The sequence below is a fragment of the Sorex fumeus genome, unplaced genomic scaffold (genome assembly GCF_029834395.1).
Source record: "Sorex fumeus unplaced genomic scaffold, SorFum_2.1 ptg000022l, whole genome shotgun sequence".
In the NCBI taxonomy this organism is placed as follows: Eukaryota; Metazoa; Chordata; class Mammalia; order Eulipotyphla; family Soricidae; genus Sorex; species Sorex fumeus.
The window spans coordinates 5,773,507-5,789,481 of record NW_026606079.1 but is presented as its reverse complement, the minus strand read 5'-3'; positions in this window follow the sequence as shown (position 1 = coordinate 5,789,481).

Genomic DNA, 15,975 nt, shown 5'->3' with positions numbered 1-15,975 from the left:
ATGACTCTGTGATTGGCTATCAGTCATGCAGACCACAGTATTACTGGGAATATATGTACTTCGGTAGTTGGATTATGACCTTTATTTCTTATGCAGAATCAAAGACTCATATGTGAACTTTCAATTATATTACCAAATTTATCAAAATTGTCAATTTACAAAAAGTGAGCTTTTGTACTTTTTTTGTACTATTCCCAATGACAGGGAAAATGCCCATATTGGATGTGAAAGTATTTTCATTTCCTCCTCTAGGAGAACATCGAACATACGTGATAAGGACAACCCTTCAATTCCTGAAGGCACAATAGCACAATATTGGGGCAAGTTCCAACTGAGGTCAATTCAGAGCACAGAGGCAGGGGTCCGACCTGAAGGCCAGCCAGCATTGTCAATGTGGAAGAGTGAAAAGCACAGAGACAGAGCAGTCCAGATACCAGACCTCGAGGATTGTTCTCAATGTACCCTTCCAGCCTCTGCACAGAAAAGGCACCTAGATGGGGCTCCTTGGTGACTGAACTGCCACCTACGTTCTGGAGTGTCAGACTGCTCTCAGTCTCCCACTGTTCTCTCTGTGTAGTGACAAGTCCAAGTGGCACCTGGAATTGCCACGTTCTCAAATGACCAACCACTCTCTGTAAGATAGCATTTCTTTGTCCTTTTTCCCTTGCCGATGGCTGGGTAGAAGAAGTAGTGTCTATAACCCAGCCGTCGACACACTCCAGGACGCTTTCCGGACCCATGCGAACGCAAAGCGACCGTGCGACACATCATAACACACTAAATATCCATCTTCCGGAATTGTCATACCGTATTTGATAGGGTTCAAATATGGTAACAACTACAAGGGTGATTAGAGGTCGCCCCCAAAGCCTCTATCCCTCTAGGAAAGACTGGCAAGCTACCAAGAGTATTCCGCCCGCATGGAAGAGCCTGGCAAGCTATCCGATGTGTATTCGATATGCCAAAACCAGTAACTACAACGGGTCTCATTCACCTGACCATGAAGGCTTCACCAACATGACAGCACTGAGAAGAATGAGAAAGGAGAGGCCGACAAAATCTCAAGGCCGACCTAGGCTGCCACAATGAAGGAAGACAAAAATGATCGTCTGTACTTTCAAGGCAGGTATGCTAGCATCAGATGCATCCATCGAGGACCTGATGGTACAAGCGCGAATGATCAAGTACGACATCATTGGTCTGACTGAGACAAGAAGTCACGAATCTCACCATGCCGTTTTCGACACTGGAGATGAATTGTTCCTTGGAACATAGGATAAAAGAGGTGTTAGAGGCGTTGGTGTCCTTGTCAACACAAACTTGGCCAAGAGCATTAATTCATTCGAATGCCTAATAACCCGAATCGGACGTTTACATTTGAATAGATGTGGCTCACTGCCTGCAGTTTCTATCTTCGTTGTCTACACACCAACTTCTCATTATGAGGAAAGAGAAATCGAGAAGTTCTACATGGAGCTAGAGAAGTTCTATAAAGAAGACCACACCTTCTACAAGATCATTGTGGGTGATTTTAATGCCAAGATAGGACCGAGAAAATCAGCTGAAGAACTTCACATCGGGACCCATGGCCTAGAATGGAACGAACAGGGTGAGAGACTGTCTGAGTTCATCATGTCGACCAAGACTATTCATGGTAACTCACAGTTCCAGAAGACAGAATCTAAACGATGGAGATGGGAGTCTCCCGGTGGACGATTCCACAGCAAAATAGACCACATCATATTCAATCTACCCATTTGGCCTGACTGATGCCGCTGTTGTCCCAAAATTTCGAATGGGATTGGACCACCGTCTCCTTCGTGCAAAATTCTACTTCACAGAGCGGGGAGAAAGGGCTGCAAAGTTCAAAAAGAGAACTCCCAGAATGACCACCAACTGGGAACTCTTTGGTACTATTGCGGCAACATGGGAAGATGCCATTGTTGACAGCATTGACGAGGAATACGATCGATTAGTTCAGCACCTCCATGAATGTGCGAGGAACGCCAAGAGAGAGATAGCCACAAAAAATAGCCTATCTTCAAAAACTCTTGAGCTAATTCGCCAGCGTGGTTTGGCGCATGCCTCAGGCAACCGCAAGCTAATGTCCAAGCTTGCAAAGCAGTGCAGAGATGTGATCAAGGAAGACCTCAAAGAGAGAAGAACAGAAGTACTTGTAGATGCGGCAGAAGCCCGGAAAAGTGTTCGTAACGCCCGCCTGTCCTTCGCCAACTACAAGGCCAAGATGACTCCCCTCCGACGTCCTGATGGATCCATCACATCCTCCAGAACGGCAATGGAGAAGATTATCCATGACTTCTACTCAAATCTCTTCGATAGCCATGTCCACTTGCCGACATACCAAGTTCCACAGGATGGATATGTCGTTCCCAACGTTGTCCCTTCCGAAATCCGACACGCCATTTCGTCGGTAAAGAAACAAACAGCACCCGGCCCAGACAAGGTCAGAACTGAACACCTGAAGAACCTGCCATCAGTACTCATCAATACACTGGCTTGGCTCTTCACTCACTACCTGTCTGAATGCAAGGATACGTCCCAATGGAAAACCAGCAGGACCGTACTACCGTTGAAGAAGGGAGACATCCATGACATTGGCAAATATTGCCCGATCTGCCTATTGTCTGTCATCTACAAGTTGTTCACTCGAGTCATCCTAAATAGGATTGGCAGAACACTAGATGAAGGACAACCATGCGAGCAAGCCGGGTTCCGCAAAGGATTCAGCACCATCGACCATATCCACACGATAACCAAGCTCATTCCGGTTTCTCAGGAGTTCAAGATGCCGCTCTGTTTAACGTTCATTGATTTAAAGAAGGCCTTTGATTCTGTTGAGACGGAAGCGGTCATTGAAGCCCTAGCCAATCAGGGCATTCAAGCCCAATACATCAGGATCCTTCGTGAGCTGTATTGCGGATTCCCTACCAGGATCTCACCATTCTATAAAGAAGTGATTGTTGATGTCAAGAGAGGGGTGTGGCAGGGTGATACCATTTCACCGAAACTCTTCAGTGCCACCCTTGAGAACATCATGCGACGACTGGAATGGGAAGGGATGGGAGTGAAGATAGATGGTCGGCAACTACTCCACCTCCGCTTTGCTGATGACATTGTTTTAATAACACCAAACATCAGCCAAGCGGCACAAATGCTGGCCGACTTTGACCGTGAGTGTGGAAAGGTAGGACTACAGCTGAATCTTACGAAGACAATGTTTATGAGAAACAGCCTCGTTCCTGACGCCCCATTCGCTCTCAATGGAACAACCATCTCCGAATGCAACAGCTATGTGTACCTCGGTCGAGAGGTCAACATGACAAATGACCTGGCACCCGAGCTGCGCAGGAGGAAGAGAATGGTTTGGAACGCCTTCAAGAACGTCGAAGAAATAGCTAAGAGGACGAAGAACCTCTGGCTCTGGGCACATCTCTTTGATTCCACTGTTCTTCCTGCATTAACATATGCCTCAGAGACCTGGGCCCTACGCAAACAAGATGAGAACGCTATTCAGGTGTCCCAAAGAAGAATAGAAAGAGCTATGCTTGGAATATCACGTTTCACTCAAATGAGAGAAAGAATCCGGAGTTCTGACATCCATCGACGATCATGAATTAGGGACGCTGTCTCATTTGCCAAGGTGTCGAAAATCAGATGGGCTGGTCACGTAATGAGATTTAAAGACGACCGCTGGACTAGAGCTGTTACTGACTGGATTCCACAGGATGTCAAAAAACCGCGTGGCCGCCCACCTACCAGATGGTCTGACTTCTTCGTCAAGATCATGAACGATCGGTTTGAGGCCCTTCATGTTCCCGGAGTGAACAGATGCCATTAGGCTACACTAGCACGTGACAGGGACAAATGGAGATGTTACTGGCGCCCGCTCGAGCAAATCGACGACTAACAGGAAGTTAAGTGATTAAGTGAATTCCCTTGCCACAAGGCACTTGGGTTTATCGGGCCATAACCATTACAGTGCTCCCGAGTCACTCCCATTCTTTTGTTTATCTGCAACCACTTCTCTATGCTCTCTTCCTCAACCAGTTAATCAGCTTATTCCACTAACCAGTTTCTGTTAATTTGTAAGGTCAGATCTTTCTAGGACACTGAACTTGTAAGTTAATATTGCCTTTCTCCTCTCCTTATGTCTTTTGAATAATTTACTTTAAAGAAATGTACTTTTGCATAGACACAAGAAGACAATTAATATTATGATTTTGTAACATGGAATTTAATTGGCTCTGAATATTACTTATTCCCAGGTATCTGCTTTCCCAACTTAAGCCTCAGTTATCCTCACTTCCTAGCACCAGGGTCCCAGTGAGGGACTGGATGGAACCAGGGCAAGCGGTAATCTATGTGCTATCCTGGCATCGAAATGAGCCTGGACAAAGTACCACAATTTTTTTGAATTTTTATGTAACTTTATATTTTTAATTTTTATTAGTGAGACACCATGTGGTACAGTTGTAGACTTACAAATTTCTGTGCTTGGGTTTCAGTTATACAATGATCAAGTACCCATCCCTCCACTAGTGCCCATTTTCTATCACCACGCGTCCCAGTATCCCTCCCACCCCCTCATCCCCCCCATGCCACCCTGCCTCTGTGGCAGGGCATTCCCTTTTGTTCTCTCTCTCCTTTGGGGTGTTGTGGTTTGCAAAAGAGGCATTGAGTGGCAATTAGGTTTGGTCTATAGTCTACTTTCAGCATGCTTCCCCCATCCTGGGAGTATCCTCTCAACACCCATTATTTGGTGCTCCCTTCTCTATCTGATCTCCCTTTTCCCCTAGCATGTGTGGCTGGCCTCCAAGCCATGGAGCAAAATTCCTGGTTCTAATCTCTGCCACCCTTGGGAAAGGGGGGAAAGTAACACAATTCTTAACTATAAGTTAAGAGTTTGATTATGGAAAAATGATGTAATGATCCAAAAGTAATGACGAGACTAGGACACTGCTAGAAATAGAAAGACTAATCTGGCCTGAGCACTGTAGTCTTAGATCAGGATGACCCCAGGAGAGCAATTCTATAAGCTTAATGTATATCTTACTGAGTCAGTACAAATTATTAATATTATGATTGCTAACATGTTTGTTGGACAAGGAGAGGAGAAACATACCCATGGGATTCCTGCTGAAAGAGAATCTGTCCTAGGAGCAGCATCCCCTTAGGGAGAGAACTTTAACCCAATCGAGTGTGATTACACCTATGTGTAAGTCCAGCCCCACATGGTTTTGGGATTTAACTAGACTGTAAGAGTGGGCTGGGGATCAGAGCCAGAGCCAGAGCGAGAAGAACCAGGGATTTCAGATTGGGGCCTGGGAGAGAAGGAGAAAGAGAGACAGGAGTGAACGGGGATGAGAATGGAATAAAAAGCATCTGATCAATCAACCGGCTTGGCTCTTGCTTCATCCACCATCTGCTCCATGGCCCGGGCCGCCCTGGCTGGGAGAGTGGCCTGGGCCCCCGAGAATCCTGGGCAGCCAGGGGAAGAGCCGTCGGGGCAACCCCCTGGCCGCCCTCGGAGATTTTTTACAACTCTCCTAGCACTACACACTTCCAACTGAATCCAGAAAGTCTGGGGCATTGCTCTGAAGACATTTTACTCATGAATTTTACATACATGAGGAAGACCTGGAAAGAGTCCTAATCCTGTATACTCTCTGTGAGCCTTACCATACCTACTAAGTTGAAAATCACTCAACTTTCTGAAACATAGTAAAAACTAGAGGATATCATGCTGAGTGAACCAGTCTGCAAAAAAGGGAGAGATGCAGATGATCTGTCTCATAATATGGGGCTTAAAGTATACACAACAAAGTAACAACAAAGACTAAGAGCAGTGCAATAGGAGAACAGATCCACACAGTTGAGTTTTGGGGGAAGGGGCTTTAACCCTGATTTCAATCTCTAAATCCTCATAACATCCAATTCCGTGAACTCCAAGACTTAAACCTGTTTCAATATCTCAGGCCCTGCATCAAGTTCCAGGATCTCAGAATGGTTGTCCCAGATGCACACAGACAGGGCACTGGGACAGGAATTGCTCCCTTGTGAGCAGAAGTGTGGGGGAGTCTCCTAGCCTGACCAATATCTAACCATGTTTCTGTGCCCTGGGACAAACAGGAACTTCAGTTCCACTCACTCAGTCCCTGGAGGATACTTTCAGTTTCCTGTTTTGGGGAGGACCAAGGCACACAGGCTCCTGTCTTCAACGTCTAGGCAGTGGACCCTGAGCTCACATTCGAAATGACAGGAGGAAAGGAAATAGTTTGGCTGACACTGGGGACATGTTTCTGCCCTTTCTAGAGTCTCAGGAAAATCCTCTCCTCTCAAAGGTTTTGAGTTAAAATTCCCAGTTACTTGGATCCATGCCCTGTCTTCCCTGATGAGGTTTCATCATGAAGTGAGGAGCTTCTCCGTGGGACTGGGGAAACGTCCCCCTTGCAGAAGCCATTGATCAAATGCCTGGACTCCCGTGTCCCTGCATGTAGTTATCTCGTAACCACAGGGACTCTGAGAACAAGGAGATGGTCCATCTGTCTTGGGAAGTAGGTACTCAAAGGTTTATGAGTGCAGCATGGATGAGACACAGCCGCCCATACAGGCCATAGACCCTTCGTCATATGGCAGTTTATTAGGAGAGCAGTGGTCCATAGAGTCTGAGGGAGGATGCCTGTGTGCACTAAGTATCAGGTGGCAGAGAGAAGCAGGGGATTGTTATGACTGGAAGAAGCTGCTGGAGCACTGGTTTTGATGCTCTGTGGCAGAGGCAAGGTTGAAGTATTGCTGACACCAGATATATCTCTCTCCCAAGTCTGGAGCCTTTGGGCACCAGCAAATCATGGCCAATTCACCTACATCATTCTTAGAAGTGTCTGAGACGATGGGGCTTGGGGAACTCTCTACAGGTCCAATGTCTTCTAGTGGCCAAGGGGCTGTGCCAGGGAGAATTCCACACCTCCAGGCATCCAGTGTGATACTGTCCCCTTAATAGTAAGCCCGAAGTCAGGGTGATCCATTGAGTGTTCTGAGACTATCTAAAGGGTTTCTAAAGCAGGCAAGATTAGAAAACTCTCAGGGCTGTGCTCCAGGCAAGAATAAGTAGAAAATTACCATCACTGTGTCATGTTTTAAGTGTAATTGCTGGTTGTCTGATCACCCTATGGCCACAGCTGTGTGAATATCCCAGTCCTGCTTTTAAGTTATCTAACGCTTCCACATATTAAGGCAAATGATGGTTAATGCTAATGGTTAAAGCTGAAGACCTCCAGGACCAGCCACCACCATGCTGAGACCACTCTCCACACACCTGAAGGTACCATAAGAGGAACAAAGGCAAGCGGGTCCCTGGGCTGAGATCTCCAAGCCTAATAGGATCGGGGCTGAGCATCTTCCACCCAGATCCTCTGAATTCCAGTAGGCGGGGGTCACACCCACCAATTGGCCCCCTTCGCCGTGTAATCCCATCAACGGCCAAGACTCAGAGACTATAAAAACCAGCTCCCGGAACTGTACAGCCGGCCGTGCGACATCTTATTATGACATCTTATTATCTCATTCCTACTTTGGACAAACTGGCAGGCTACCGAATGTAACCTGCCCACACAGGAGATTCTGGTAAACTCCCTGTGGCATACCCAATATGCCAAATACCAGCAACAATGATGGGTCTCATTCTCCTAAAGCGCCTTGAATATAGCACTTTCTTAAAAATCGCAGGGCTAGGATGAAGGAGACGTTACTGGGGCCTGCTCGAGGCAATCGATGAATAACAGGATGGTCGTGATTCGTGATTCGTGTGATGGTTAATGTGTCTGGAGTAAGGTACTTGGTTAGTGGAGCAGATTTTGTGTTCAATAATGGCCAAACTGGGGCAAGAGACATGTTACAGTGGGCAGGGCCTACCAATACATTTGGACCTATGAACCTGGAGATAGATGATTTCTGTCTCCTGCAACACACAAACCCTGTGCCCCAAAAGAGTGATTCTCTGGGCAGAGTCAGGAAAAAAACCTGAGCACCATCAGTTGTGGCCCACCACTTCTGCCCCTCTCACCACCACATATTTTTTAAAAATGAATTAAAAAACTTTCAGGCTGTTTCCTTGGTCAAGACTTTTGAGAATAACTTGCAACCAGGACATGCCACACAGTCTGTCTTACCTTTCGAGATTCACCCTGAAGGAGAGGGGACAAATGCACAATAGTCTTTGGCTCTCTAGTGGTAATTTCAAAGAGCATCTGAATTTTCACACCTTTATTTTGAGTTTGGCACTTCAGTTCTATGAGAATATTCTTGTTTCTTAGATGTTTCCTAACATTATTATGTTATTTTTTTCATAATGCTATCAACTTGTCTTCTTATAAATCTACAGAGTGAGACTGAGTATCCTTATAACAGTAAAGCAGTGAGCAAATACCACATGCACATCCATGCGTGGAGAAACAAGCTCAATATGCTGATACAGTCGATCACTCCTGCTCTGTGGCAATGGGTGACAGTGCCAGTGCTGTAAACAAGATCGCTGTGCAGAGTTTATGGCAATTCTAAAAAAAAATTTGTGAATTGTAACATAAGTGATAGAATTTTTTTAATGTCAATTTATGGTATTAGTGTACAGTTACTGCACACGATGGTTTTCAAGTTCCCATAACCCACAAGCCGAACCTGCGACCTGCACTCTCTTCCCTCCCTCTATCCCCTTATTCGACCCTGATTAGCAGCTGCAGTTTCAGTGCACACTATCACCTCCCTTAGCACCACCCCTGTGCTCCAGACCATCTGTCATCATTCCTGGGTCACTTTAACATCTTTTCTCCTCTCACCCCAAACCTGCACTCTCAGTACTGTATCTCCTTATGAAGCTGCATTAACAATTGATAGTGTTCATTCACTTGATTTGTTTCTTTCATTATTTATTTACATATTTGTGTTTTGGTTTCAGGTCCATACACAACAGTGCTCAAGGCTTCCTCTTGCTCTCTAGGCTGAGAGATCACTCCGAATAGACTCCGGGAACCATTTGTGGTGCTGGGAATCCAACACGTATCAGCCAAGAGCAAGGCAAATGCCCAACCCTCTTCTGCCCTGCTTATTTGTTTCTTTACATAAACATTTGAAATAATCCTCTATTTGTCCTTTTGTCCACAGACTTATTTAGCTCATCATCATGCCCTTCATCCCCATCCAAAGTGTAACGAACAGCATGACTTTATTTTCCATTTGGTTGCATAGAAATCCACTGAGTATAACTATATGACACACTCACACTAACATGTGTTGATTTCAGTTTTGGGAGATACATGTCATTCACACAGATGTGAGGTGATACTCGTTGTTTGTGTTTCCCTCTGAGAGAAACGGCAGAGACCAGAGCAGACACAGGATCCTGCCTCAGATTTCCCAGATATCAGGTGCTGTCGGCCATTCTGCCTTACTCCTGATTCCGTTTTAGTTCTTTGTTCCCAACTCATTCATAACTCAGTGTCATTCAGTGGATTACTTTTGTCTCAATAATGGGTTCAACTGTTACAATGTGTTATGAGAATATTGTATAAAGTATTTAAGCTTTTACGTGACAAATGGTTCACGAAACAGAAGTATGACTGTAGATATTACATGACAGACATCAAAAATAAGGATAAAATATCACTGTCACTGTCACTGTATTCCCGTTGTTCATCGGTTTGCTTGAGCAAGCCCAGTAACATTGTGAAACTTGTTACTGTGTTTGGAATATCGAATACGTCACGGGTAGCTTGCCAGGCTTTGCCATGAGGGGGAGATGCTCTCGGTAGCTTGCCGGGCTCTCTGAGAGGGGTGGAGGAATAAAATTCGGGTCGGCCATGTCGGCTGCTTGCAAGGCAAATGCCCTACCTGCTGTGCTATCACTCCAGCCCAAGGACAAAATATCACAAATTAAATTTGTTCTCATATAATAATTCTATGTCAGAATGTTTTCTGGGTCACAAGTCACCCCCAGAACCTACACTTACTCTTTAGGTTCCAATACACTGTTTTATATATTGGAGGAGGATATGCAAATGAGCCTCTCCCTACTATGATGAAAACGGCCCAGCCCAGCCTCAGCTCCAAGAGAGGAGTCAGTTCTGGTGTTCCCAGGGGCTCCATCCTGACTCACACAGAACCAACATGGCTTGTGGGCTCAGCTGGCTTCTCCTGGTGGCTGTGTTAGGAGGTAACTCAAGGGCGACAGAGACACGGAGCACGGGAAAGATTGTAGAGCAAGATCTTCTGTGTGAGGAGAGTTTCCTGACCAGGATGTCTTTGTGTTTGCAGGGGTCCAGTGTGAGGTGCAGCTGGTGGAGTCTGGGGGAGACTTGGTGAAGCCCAGGGGGTCTCTGACACTCTCCTGTACAGCCTCTGGATTCAATTTTGGAAGCTATTATATGGACTGGGTTCGCCAGTCTCCAGGGAAGGGACTAGAGTGGATTTCATACATTAGTGATAGTGGTGGTTATATAAGCTATGCCGACTCTGTCAAGGGCCAATTCACCATCTCCAGAGACAACAGTAAGAACACGCTCTCTCTGCAAATGAACCAACTGAGGGAGGAGGACATGGCCCTGTACTACTGTGCAAGAGACACAGTGAGGGGAAGGCCCTCTGGGCCCAGACACAACCCATCTGCAGTAGGAAGCAGGGTGAGCTTCAGGGGTGCAGACCTCCAGGGTGCTCTGAGGACTCTCTCCTGAGGAAATTTGCTAATGACCAGATGAATCATCTTTCTGTGGAGATCAAGCCTGGCCTGTCTCTCAGCTCTCAGATGGCCCATGGGTTCCTTGTCCTGTGGGTTGTGGCTCTGAGTCCTCCATCCCCACTGTGGGTATGAAGGAGTTTGTCTCACTCTTTGCCTCATGATTGTAGTTTTTACTAATGGTACCATGACTTCCCTGGGGCTTAAGGGGCACATTATTCTCTTGTAGAAATTAAAATTACCCTGTAGAGATTATCATGGTCTCCTGGTAGGAGTCACTTCATCTGTAACACTGTAGCACTGTCCTCCTGTTGTTCATCGATTTTCTCAAGTGGGCACCAGTAAAGTCTCCATTGTGAGACTTATTGTTACTGTTGTTTAGCATACCGAATACGTCCCGGGGAGTTTGCCAGGCTTTGCTGTGCAGGTGAGACATTCTCGGTAGCTTTCCGGGCTCTCCGAGAGGGGCAGAGGAATCAAGTAGTAGTAATAATAATAATAGTAGTAGCAATAATAATAATTAATGATTAATAATAATAATAAAATGGGTCTAGGATCAGGGAGAGTGTACAGTGGGAAAGGCACTTGCCTTGCATGCAGCTGGCCCAGGTTGGATCCCCGTCACCACCTCCAGTCCCCCAGCATCTCCAAGAGTGACCCAAGGTGCCATCGAGATATTATACTGGGTAGGACATTTGCCTTGCATGCGGCTAACCTGGGGTTTAATCCCTGGCTTCCCCTGAACATCACCAGGATTAATTTCTAGGTGCAGAGCCAGGAATAACTCCTGGCTGGAGCGATAGCAGAGCGGTAGGGCATTTGCCTTGCATGCGGCCAGCCCGCTTGAGCTGGGTTCGATTCCTCCTCCCCTCTCAGAGAGCCCGGAAAGCTACTGAGAGTATCTCGCCCGCACAGCAAAGCCTGGCAAGCTACCCGTGGCATATTCAATATGCCAAATACAGTAACAACAAGTCTCAAAATGGAGATATTATTGGGCCCGCTTGAGCAAATCGATAAACAACAGGAGGACAGTGCTACTCCCAGTTGTGTCCCCCCTCCCCCAAAAAACAACAACAAAGAGGGTAGAGCCAGGAATCAGTCCTGCACACAGCTGGTTGTAGCCAGAAGAACAAGGGTCGCACTGCCAGGGAGACAGCTCAAAGGACCATCGCACAGGCTTCGCACACAGGAAGCCCAGCGCCGGTTTCCAGCACATGCCATGACCTCCCCATCACTGCAGAGAGCGACTCCACATAACCAAGCTGGAAGTAGCCCCTGAGGACCCAGAGTGTGGCTCCCAAACACAAATCAAGCAACTGAACAGAACAAGAACAACGTCCCAAGATTTTTCTTTTTTTCCCACTGCATCAGGAGCCCAGATTCCAGAGAAAGGGGCCTGGCCCAGGACCCAGGAGAGCCGGAACACACACCCACAGACCCCAGAGTCCTGCGTAGGGGGTCTGGGACGCTGCCAGGGTCTCTGGGAGTGAGGAGCAAGACAGTCATCCCTCAGGACTCCGAGGGAAATGCCAGACGCATCGTGCAAGCACCCGCCACTTGCCTCCACCCGTTTTCCGGTGCCAACTGCTCCTCCTAGCAAGGCTTGGTCAGCGATTGCTCGAGAACAGCTTCCGCAAACCAAAGAGGCCACAGAGCTCCACAGCAGGAACACAGGCTGGTAGGCCAGGAGGCCCGGGTCCGACCCTGACACACGGCCTGGAGTATCCCCCGAGCAAGCCTGAACTGGCTCTCCGAGAAACAGAAAAGGAGCGCACCCAAACACGGGCTGAGAAAGGGAAAGAGGCTTTATCAGCAGGTGCCCCAGAACCCAAGGGGCAGATGGACCTTCAGGTGAGCAGGCCTGGGTGCCGTGACCCATGGCCCCTCTGAAAATGTGGGGGCCAAGGCAAACTGCAGAGATGATAGGAATTAGAGGGCCATTGAGGCCCAGGTCTGGGTAGAGGAGTGAGGCACCATCCCCCACAGAGGAGCCGCCCAGAGAGTGAGGTCCTCCCGCCTCCTCTCTGCACTGCATCTGGCTTTACTGAAATGCTCAATCTTCATCAGCCCCACAGAGAAACAAAACTTGCCCTCCCGGCACTTTCTTCGCTGAGACAGAGCAAAGGCAAGAGGGGAAGGACCACCGCGACCTGTCTGGGGCACAAAGAGGGACTCGAGAATGAATGACTGGGGCTGGGGGCTGGAGTGATAGCACAGTGCGGAGGGTGTTTGCTGCAAGGCTCTATCCACTTTCCTTGCTCCACCCCCAGGTCATTTATTTTTAAATTTTTGACTCACACCTGGCAATGCTCAGGAGTCACTTCATCAGAAAGAGAAATCCTGGTGTCCACTCAACTGTGTGTTGGATCCTTCCTTTTGCTCTCAGGCACACACTCTGTGCCCACTTACCTCTACCCTCTGCTCTGCACCCAGGTAGCCTCTACCTGGTCACCCCACCCCTGGGAGTCCTGCTCTCAGGGATGGGCTGACCTCTAGTCCCTTGTCCACTCACTAAAAGGTCATTCAAGGTTCCTCATTCCTTCTTCACCCCTAAGCCATTGTAGACCAGAAAACCTGTCCAGTGACACCTGCAGCGCTGACCCCTTCACAGTGAGACAGAGGACCCAGAACATCGATGCTCTCCCTGAGCCCTCATTCTCCGGCACCCCCAGAAACACCACACCCCAGAGGCTAAGGGCCTTCCTTACACTGAGGCTTCATATTGAGACCATTGCAGATGTTACTCTTAATGAATTCCTCATTGTAGATCAACCTTAGTTTCCTGTCTGCCCTCCCAAGACAGAGTAACCTGGAGATTAGAATCTACATTCCTCCCTCCCCTCACATAGCGACATCACTGGGCAGCTCTCCTGTTCTGGGGAATCTTCCAAAGTCACCTCTTTAAAATCACAAGTGCACCATTAGTTCTTCACTTAGGGAATTCAAAGAATATTAAAGGATCAATGTCAATAATAAAGACTAATGTTGAAGGTAAATTTCCTATTAAAAATTACACTCTCAGTGATGATTGCAACTGGCTAATTTTGAATTAAACTAATGATTACATAATCATTAGGAAAAACTGTATTATTCAAAGATGGATTTTCTGTGTTTTTTAGTTGTGGAGCCACCCCTGGGTGTACTCTGTCTGTCTCTCCTATAGTGCTCAGGGATCAGACTAGTGGTGCAGAAAAATGAACATGTGCAAAGATGCTCCAATTCAATTGATCCTGCTCAAGTTGCTGTGAAAATCACTATCACTATCACCCTGTTGTTCACCGATTCGCTCGAGCGGGCCCAGTAACATCTCCATTCATCCTTGTCATGTGCTAGTGTGGCCTGATGACATATTGGGGGCTCCTTCGGGATCAGGGGAATGAGGACCAGTTATTGTTACTGTTTTTGACATATCGAGTACGCCACGGCTAGCTTGTCAGGCTCTGGCATGTCAGATTTTGGTAGGGAGAACATTGGGAATGACATATCCATCCTGTGGAATTTGGTATGTCGGCAGATGGATATGGCTGTCCAAGTGATTTGAGTAGAAGTCATGGATAATCTTCTCTATTGCCCTCCTGGAATATGTGATAGATCCAGCAGGACGTGGGAGGGCAGTCATCTTGGTCTTGTAGTTGGCGAAGAACAGGCGGGCATTACGAATACTTTTCTCGGCTTCTGCCGCATCTACCAGCACTGTTGATCTTCTCTCTTCGAGGTCTTCCTTGATTGCTTCTCTGCACGGCTTTGCAAGCTCAGACATTTGCTTGCGGTTGCCTGAGGTATGCGCCAAACCACCTTGGCAAATAAGATCGAGAGTTTTTGAAGACAGGCGTTATTTTTTGTGTGTGGCAATCTCTCTCAGCGTACCTCACACAATCATGGAGGTGCTGAACCAGTCAATCGTATTCCTCATCAATGTTGTCAATGACAACATCTTCCCATGTTGCAGCAATACTGCCAAGGAGCTCCCAATTGCTGGTCGTTCTGGGAGTTCTCTTCCTAAACTTTGCAGCCCTTTCTCCCTGATCTGTGAAGTAGAATTTTACACATGAGATGGTGGTTCTGTGTGTAAACTCACACAAAATAGGGGGCACGGCACCCACAGCGGCGGTGGTTCTATCTCTCCCGCTACCCGCGTTCGGTAATCTCACCCTTCTCCCACCCCGGAGAGGTCGATGGCGATGGTCAGGCAGAGGAAGGAACGAGGGCCAGACTGGTAGGTATTAGTCGTAGTTTATTCTGATTCTCTCCTCATCTGTCTCTGCTCCTGTCTCTCTCTGTCTCTCCTCGTCTCTCCTTCTGTCTCTGCCCCCTTGCCCAATCTACCGTCTCCTTATATCTCTCTCCAAGAGGAATTGGGGAAAAGAATTACATAGGTGCGGGCTGGAGCGATAGCACAGCGGGTAGGGCGTCTGCCTTGCACGCAGCCAACATGGCCAACCCAAGTTCGATTCCTCCACCCCTCTCGGAGAGCCCGGCAAGCTACCGAGAGTATTCAATATGCCAGACACAGTAACAACAAAGTCTCCAATGGAGACGTTACTGGGCCCGCTCGAGGTGTGGTCACAATCAATAGTGGTAGAGATCAACAGGGGTAGAAATCTTAGCCTCAGGGAAGACCGCTCCTAGGACAGATCCTTCCTCAGCAGGAGGACCCACCCTAGAGCATAATCCCATGGGCGTGCCTCTCCTCTCCTTGTCCGACAAGCATATAAGAATATAATATAAATCATTTTGTATGGATACAGTAAGAAATATCTTCAACTTATAGAATTGCTCTCCTAGGGCCATCTCGATCTCAGACTACAGTGCTCAGGCCAGATAGTCTTTCCCACCCCTAGCAGGATCCTAGTCTTGTCGTTACCTTTGGATCATGACAGCATTTGTCTATGATCAAACTCTTAACTTATAGTTAAGAATCGTGGCACTTTGGCCTGGCCCATTTCGCTGCCAGGGTAGCTCACCACTTGCCCTGGGTCCATTCAGTCCCTTGTCGAGACTCTGCTTTTGGGGTGCTAGGAACTAAGGGCAACTGAGGCTTAAGTCGAGAAAGCAGATGCCCGGGAGTGAAGGCCAATCAAATCCTAAGTTACAAAGCATAATGTTAACGGTCTTCCTGTATCTATACAAAAAGGATATTACTTTAAGGTAAAATGTTCATAAGTCATAAGGAGAGGAGAAAGACAATATTTCACTCATATATATAAAATCATATATTTCTGGGAAACTGA